Source organism: Bos javanicus, chromosome 5 (genome assembly GCF_032452875.1).
Source record: "Bos javanicus breed banteng chromosome 5, ARS-OSU_banteng_1.0, whole genome shotgun sequence".
Taxonomy (NCBI): Eukaryota; Metazoa; Chordata; class Mammalia; order Artiodactyla; family Bovidae; genus Bos; species Bos javanicus.
In genome coordinates, this window is record NC_083872.1 from 73261069 (window position 1) to 73269574 (window position 8506).

Below are 8506 nucleotides of genomic sequence, written 5' to 3' on the forward strand. Positions count from 1 at the left end.
AACCAACCACTTAGCAGAGTTACCAAACGAACTCCCAGTTCCTTGAAAGATATAAAGGTCTGACACACACTACTAAGTTGTTTTAACAGGAAACAGACCCCACCAGGTAAGAACTGCTGACTGTGAGCATGTAGATCTCAGAACCACTGAAACCAGAAGACTGATGCTCAAAACTTCACCTTGATGCCAATCAATCCAAGAACTGAGCACAAGCTGACCACACACCCTACAGACCCCTCCCTCACACTGTCTTTAAAACCTTTGTCTCCTAATTTTCAACTTAGACATGGTCTTAGGACATTAGTCTACCATCTTTCCAGGTTGCTGACCTAGTGAATAAAGCAACTCTTCCTTTTCCATTAACACTTGTCTCAAAAGCATTGGCCTTTTGAGTGGCGAGCAGCCGAACTTGGGTTCAGTACCAGCCTCACCCAGTTACACTTTCAGCTTCTTCCTGTCCTTGCCACTTATCTGAGCCTTGGGGTTTCACTTTGGGTTGCCCATTACCTATTTTCAATAGATTTTAACCTCCATATGGTGAAAGACTGTGTCTCTATAGGTCCCTATTATAGCTCTAGCACCTGACAATACGTGTGGGGTAAATAATTGTATTTTCCTTGCCCCAGGTCTAAGTTCTTTGAGTCTAGGGTCCACATTCTCTTATTTATTTTGTATTCTCTGCAAGGCTTTCTTCAAGCTGGACAAGAAAATATGCGCCGGGTGTTGCTTTGATTGAATTATTATGAGAATGAGTGAGAATAGGAAGGAAGGTCTTTGGGTCTAAGAAGAGAAGAGTTTGAGATGAATGCATTTTCAGTTTTTTAATTGTTAAGGACTGCTGCTTCTCAGAATCAGAGCACTTCGTTACTTTTTAACTTGTATATATATAGATTTATGAGCGCCTATTTCAAGGAACGTATTCAGGCTCATTGACTCCAAAGACATTGTGAAACACAAACTGTTCTCTCTTTGGCTGGATTGAAAGGTCAGGGCTTTTAAAGTCAGTAAAATAATGCTTTCTCTCACTCCCTATTTCTCTCTTTTCAAAAACTTTCTAGGAAGAAGAGTCCTGGAACTTGCTGACAGTGTACGCTTTGCGGGCTGCATTGTTCCCAGAATCTTGGGTTTTGACTTTATGTCTCAAGTGTTCTGCCAGTCCCCAGTGTCTGTCTTTCCCGTGGGCCACTTGCTCCTGCTCGTCTGAAGTGTCCCCACTGAGAGCTGTGGAATTTGGCAGCAGCACAAGGGGATGCGGATGGCTTGGCAGCCAGTGGTGGGGAAGGATGTGACCTTTCCTTACTGGCTATCCTGGCAGATCTGGGGGTACTGAGTTGGTGTCAATTAGAAGTTCTTTCAGTGGCATTCTCCCACTGTTGAAATGATGGATATGTTAATTAGCTTGGCTATGCTAATAGTTTCACAATGTGTATAGATATCAAAATATCATGTTGCCTGATTTTTTTTTTCAAAAAACATTCATGATAGAAATTTTACAAGTATTTTAAAGAAAGTGTGTACCAATTTACCCAGTCCCCAGCAGTGTGGTCTGCCGTTCTGATCTCAAAGAGGGGGGACTTGATGAGCGAGAGGTGGTGGTCTTTGAGTTGGGGTACCATGACTTCTCTGGATGACACCAAAATTAATACCCTAGTTCAGTCCCTACAATGAGTCCTTAGGACCCCGCCAATGCAAATCCTTCTGCCCTTCCCTGCAGGGGTCCATGAGGGTGCCTTGTAGGGATCACCACTGGCTGCACCCACCATTTCCTTCCATCCGTGGCAACTTCTAGCTCCTCCTCCCTTGATACAGACCACTAAATGACCCTTTAGCTGAAGGGTAGTCCTTTCTCTACTTAAAAGCTACTGAGGTGAGATAACACTTCTCCCTAACAACTTAACAGATTTCTTCTGTTCCAAAAATTGTTAAGTGAATCCCTGTGAATTCATTTTCTATTTTACCCACACTGCCTTCTCTCACTGGGTTATAAAGCTTTGGTTTCCACCAAAAGATGCAGAGATATAGCCATTTCCTTGAATGCAGTCTTATTTTAGCATCAAGTTGCCACCCTATATCGCGATTCTGTTCCCTTTTTATTTTTGTTGTTCAGAGGCTCTAAGTTGTGTCCGACTTTCTTTGACCCCATGAACTGCAGCATGCCAAGCTCCCCTGTCCTTCACCATCTCTCCCAGAGTTTGCTCAAATTCATGTCCATTTAGTTGGTAATACTGTCTCACTATCTCATCCTCTGCCGCCCCCTTCTCCTTTTGCCTTCAATCTTTCCCAGCATCAGGATCTTTTCCAGTGAGTCAGCTCTTGGTATCAGGTGGCCAAAGTATTGGATCTTCAGCTTCAGCATGAGTGGATTCTGCTTCCTAGGACATTGGTTCAAGTTCCTAGATAAAAGCCATTGCTTATGTCCATGGGAAACTTGATCCAGCTTTTCATTAACTGTTACCATTCTTTCCCACAACTTTATATAAAATAAGTCTCTCTGCAATTTATTTTTCTATTAGGGATGCCAGCTGAAAGTAAATTTATTTGGTATCTACAGTTAAGTACTTAGAGGCAATTTCCATGAAGCCAGGGACCATGCTTGTTTCATTCACTGTATATGCCTAGTTACTAGTAGAGGATGTGGCACATAATATAGTCTCAGCAAATACATGTTCAGTAAACTAAATATTTCCCCAGATGTTCTTCTCCTTCTTAATCATCCACTGGACACCTTCTTATCCCCCAGTATTCAATTGCACTCATCTCACACACTAATAAAGTAATGCTTAAAATTCTCCAAGCCAGGTGTCAGTAATACATGAACTTCCAGATGTTCAAGCTGGTTTTAGAAAAGGCAGAGGAACCAGAGATCAAATGGCCAACATCCGCTGGATCATCGAAAAAGCAAGAGAGTTCCAGAAAAACATCTATTTCTGCTTTATTGACTATGCCAAAACCTTTGACTGTGTGGATCACAATAAACTGTGGAAAATTCTGAAAGAGATGGGAATACCAGACCACCTGACCTGCTTCTTGATAAATCTGTATGCAGGTCAGGTAGCAACAGTTAGAACTGGACATGGAACAGACTGGTTCCAAATAGGAAAAGGAGTATGTCAAGGCCGTGTATTGTCACCCTGCTTATTTAACTTATGTGCAGAGTACATCATGAGAAATGCTGGGCTGGAAGAAGCACAAGCTGGAATCAAGATTGCTGGGAGAAATATCAATAACCTCAGATATGCAGATGACACCACCCTTATGGCAGAAAGTGAAGAAGAACTAAAGAGCCTCTTGATGTACATGAAAGAAGAGAGTGAAAAAGTTGTCTTAAAGTTCAACATTCAGAAAACTAAGATCATGACATCTGGTCCCATCACTTCATGGGAAATAGATCAGAAAACATGGAAACAGTGTCAGACTTTATTTTTCTGGGCTCCAAAATCACTGCAGATGGTGATTTCAGCCATGAAATTAAAAGACGCTTACTCCTTGGAAGGAAAGTTATGACCAACCTAGACAGCATACTAAAAATCAGAGACATTACTTTGTCAACAAAGGTCTGTCTAGTCAAGGCTATGGTTTTTCCAGTGGTCATGTTTGGATGTGAGAGTTGGACATAAAGAAAGCTGAGTGCAGAAGAATTGATGTTTTTGAACTGTGGTGTTGGAGACGACTCTTGAGAATCCCTTGGACTGCAAGGAGATCCAACCAGTCCATCCTAAAGGAGATCAGTCCTGGATGTTCATTGGAGGGACTGATGTTGAAGTTGAAACTCCAATACTTTGGCCACCTGATGCAAAGAGCTGACTTACTTGAAAAGACCCTGATGTTGTGAAAGATTGAAGGCAAGATGAAAAGGAGAAGACAGAGGATGAGATGGCTGGATGGCATCACCGACTCAATGGACATAAGTTTGAGTACACTCCTGGTGTTGGTGATGGATAGGGAGGCCTGGCAGAGAAGGCAATGGCACCCCACTCCAGTACTCTTGCCTGGAAAATCCCATGGATGGAGGAGCCTGATAGGCTGCAGTCCATGGGATCGCTAGGAGTTGGACACGACTGAGCGATTTCACTTTCAGTTTTCACTTTCATGCATTGGAGAAGGAAACGACAACCCACTCCAGTGTTCTTGCCTGGAGAATCCCAGGGATGGGGGAGCCTGGTGGGCTGCCGTCTCTGGGGTCGCACAGAGTCAGACACGACTGAAGCAACTTAGGGGCAGCAGCAGGGAGGCCTGGTGTGCTGCAGTTCATGGGGTCACAAAGAGTCAGACACGACTGAGCAACTGAACTGATCTGAACTGATTCAAGCTAAGCCTCATCTCTTCCTAGAAGCCTTCTCTCCATCCCAAGTGTGATTAAGATGTTTTTCTCAATGCTAACATGCTTGCCAGTGGCATGGCGTTTTGCTCAAAGAACACAATCATTTATTTACATGTTTATCTCATGCAAGATCCTTAAAGTCAGGGACAATCTTCCATTTGTCATGTTTGATAAGTAAAAAATAAAAAGAATGAATGAATGTGTGACCTTGGTCCCTGATCACACGTGTTTAATCTTATTGGCCCTGCTATGTGCTTCTTGAATTCTCATATAAATGGACTCTTGAAATCTGGAAATATCTAAAAATGTAGGAGGGAGAGTGTCCATAGCTCAGGTTGTGATTCCAAGATTTCATCCCATATCTTATATACATCCCATAATATTAAAGCAAGGGCATGACTTGCTTTGAATACAATCGGCAGTAGATATCTTTATTTTGCATGAATAGGAGCAGACCCATGACCTGGAAAATGGAAACTCCTGAAGATGGAAACTCTTGACCTCTGCTTAGAAGAGCAGCCTGGTCAATTCTGATGCTTAGACTATGGCTGCTGGGGAGTTCCTGGGACTCAGAATCACAGAACTTTTGTTCCTAGACTTGCTCTGGCCACTGTGCCTCCATTTGAGTCAACGTGGCTTTGAACGTCCTTGTAGTCCAGTTCCTATCCATTGCAAGGTGCGTTGCCTGTGGAAAGAGTGTCAAATATTTACAATTTTAAATTTATGTTTTTAATAATTTTGAAAGGTTACTTTCCATTAACAGTTATTACAAAATGTTGGCTATATTCCCTGTGTTGTACAATATACATTCTTGAGCCTATATTATACCCAGTAGTTTGTTTGTATCTCCCATTCCCCCATTCCTATCTTGCTTCTCACTGGTAACTACTAGTTTATTCTCCATGTCTGTGAGTCTACTTCTTTTTTGTTATATTTACTAGTGGTTTTTTTTGTATTTTTTAGATTCCACATTTGTCAAAGACGCCATATTTGTCTTTCTCAGTCCGACTTATTTCATTTACCTAAACGTTCATAGCAGCATTATTGACAATTGCCAAGATATGGAATCGTGTCCATCAGAAGATGAATGGACAAAGAGGATGTGAGATACACACGCAAACACAATGGAATGCTACTCAGCCATAAAAAATGAAATTTTGCCATTTGCAGCAAGGTGGATGTACTGGGAAAGCATTATGCTAAGTGAAATAAGTGAGACAGAAAGATATTGCTTCTGTACAAAATTCATTTAAAAAATGGAGTTTTGAGCATGAAGTCTGTTCTGGTGAAGTGAGTCCTTGCTGCCTTAGATCAGGGTGTCCAGATGCTGACCTAAAACTAAGGTCTTGAGCTTCTGCATGGTTCCCCCTCAGATTTACAGTACTATCCCCACAGGAATTCCTGCCTTTGACTGACCAGCTAGAAACATGACCCAGGGCCTCAGTTCCTCTGAGCTGCCCTGAGCCTAGTAGGTCTAGCCTTTACCTTCTGTTCTGGCATCCCAGCTCCATGGAGAGGAGAAATGGGCACTGCATTTGTGAGAGGAGAGGAAAGCATGATTTGCCCTCAATAGTTTCAGTGTCAGTATTGTCTGACCAGGGCTTTCTGACTGAGAGAGTGCCCAGAGAGTGCCCAGGAATTTTGTCATCTTCTGGTCGTCACTGAGATGACGTGGGATGACATTAACCATCCTTTATGTTTTCAGAAAGCACTGTTTTCTCCTCAACAGTTTCAGCTTTTTCCCTCATTTCACTCTCACAACAGCCTTGAAGAAAAGGAAGGTACCAGTGGTTTTATTGTGAAAGTGTGATCCAGTGATCAAGCTGTGCTGCTCACCTCTTCCGTCTGACTCTGATAAGGCATCCTGTTTTTCCTGTACACATGGTCCTCGCCTTGCCTCTCATCTGTCTCATCTCCCCAGTCCATCCCCCTTCACTCCATTCTGTCTCAAAGATTCTTACTGAAGTAATAGTAGTGTATTACAAAAGCCACGAGTTCTGATGTCGGACTGAAGTTCAAACCCTCACTCTACCACCACGCCTCCCAGCTCTGTTTCTTTATTGTAAAATGTGGAGATCAATACCCAATCCTTAGGGGGACGGTGAGAACTAAGGGACCAAATGAAAGCTTGATATAAACTGAAAGGCCACATACCCGTGTTGTGATCATTATAATTATTATGTGAAAGGAAAAATGCTAGGCACTGGGGCAAATTCAAACATTGAAATACAGTGTCTTTGTATCTTAGAAATTTCACTTGCAATTTGTGAAAGTGGATAACGTTAGTGCCCTTGCCAATTGTATATGTCAAAATGTGTTAAATCTTATGGGAAGGATATAGTAAAAGGAAACATTACACCTAACATGGAGGCTGTTTCTTTGTGTGTGTGTGTGTTTGCCCATCCATAAGTGTACATGTACTAGAAAGAGCTTCACAGAGAAGAGCATTCGTACTGGGCCAGGAAGTGGGGTGACATTTTGTTTGACAGACAGGAAGTGGCAGCAGAGATTTTAGGTGAGTTACTTCTCTGAGCTTCAGATTCCTCAAATGTAACATGGAGAAATATTGTCTGCCTTGTACACTAAGTGAACAATAATAATAGTGAGTGTTTGTACAGAACTTAATTTTACTTGGACCTGTTTGTCCTAAGTGAAATATACACATCGTTTCATTTAATTCTGACAACCACTTTACGGAGTACATAGGTACCATTTAATCATAGTTTTCCAGTCAATGCAACAATAACACAAGTGGTTAAAAATTTTTCCATGGTTATATAGTATTATGGAAAACTGGTATAAATACAAAATACTTACTCTAGACCTGGGAGGCTCCAGAGAACCATGCTGCCTTCCAGCAAGGATTGGGAGATGGGGGAGATCCTAGAGGTACCTTTGGGTTCCTAGAATGTGCTTATTTGTACTCTGCTCGCAGGAATTTTTAGCTTCCTGCTGACATGCGTTCTGAGGCCCTATTCCAGAGCCTAGTTTGGTATATCAGCGGAAGGAATATCTAGATAAATAGTTTTGCTAAACCCTTTATCAATGTGCAAGGACTTCCTAAATGCCAGTTTACCCTTGGAGGACATCTCAGAAAGAAGGCTCACACTGCTCCATAAGCAAATGTGTTCTGGGAGACATTCTGCTGCAGAGTAGAAAAAAAAGGAGTGGATTTAATAGCCCCAAAACCAGTATAGTCACAGATATCCCAAGGTAAGAGGACAGAACCCACTGGGTAAAGAAATGAAAATAAGCCCCATGGAGGCATTCTGCTTTGTGTTCAGACATGCTGGCTGTTTCCTTTCCTCCTGTTCCCAGATAAGAGAAGCATGTTTATGGTGCGAGAGGTTGAGAGTTGACTCAATCAGGAATCAGTTGCAGGCATAGAGACTATGGTAGGTATTTTCATCAGGTAGTATTTTAAACAGAGGATTGCTGTCTGCTGTGCTTAGTTGCTCAGTCATGTGTGACTCTGTGCGACTCCATAGATTGTAGCCCGCTAGGCTCCTCTGTCTATGGAATTTTCCAGGCAAGAATACTGAAGTGGGTTACTGAGCATGGAAGAATCAATGCTTTTGAAGTGTGGTGCTGGAGAAAACTCCTAAGAGTCTCTTAAACAGCAAGGAGATCAAACCAGTCAATCCTAAAGGAAATCAACCCTGAATATTACCTGGAAGCACCGACAGTGAAGCTGAAGCTCCAATACTTTGGCCACCTGATGCAAAGAGCCAACTCATTGGAAAAGACCCTGATGCTGGGAAAGATTGAAGGCAGGAGGAGTAGGGGGGCCACAGAGAATGAGATGGTTGGATGGCATCACCAACTCAATGGATGTGAATTTGAGCGAGCTCCAGGATATAGTGAAGGGCAGGGAAGCCTGGTGTGTTTCAGTCCATGGAGTCACAAAGAGTCAAACATGACTTAGTAACTGAAAAACAACAATTGCAAGGGATCTTCCTGACCCAAGGACCGAACCCACACTCCTGCATCTCCTGCCTTGGCAGGCAGATTCTTTACCACTGAGCCACCTAGGAAGCCCAAACAGAAGATTAGGATATCTCAGAATCTTTGGAAAGGATAGAGGAGTGGCCAGAAGTCTGGGCTCATAGAACATCCCAGAATGACACTACAGAACTAGCCCACCCATGGAGCTGCTTCCTTGGTCACTCTCAAGAATTTGGGGGA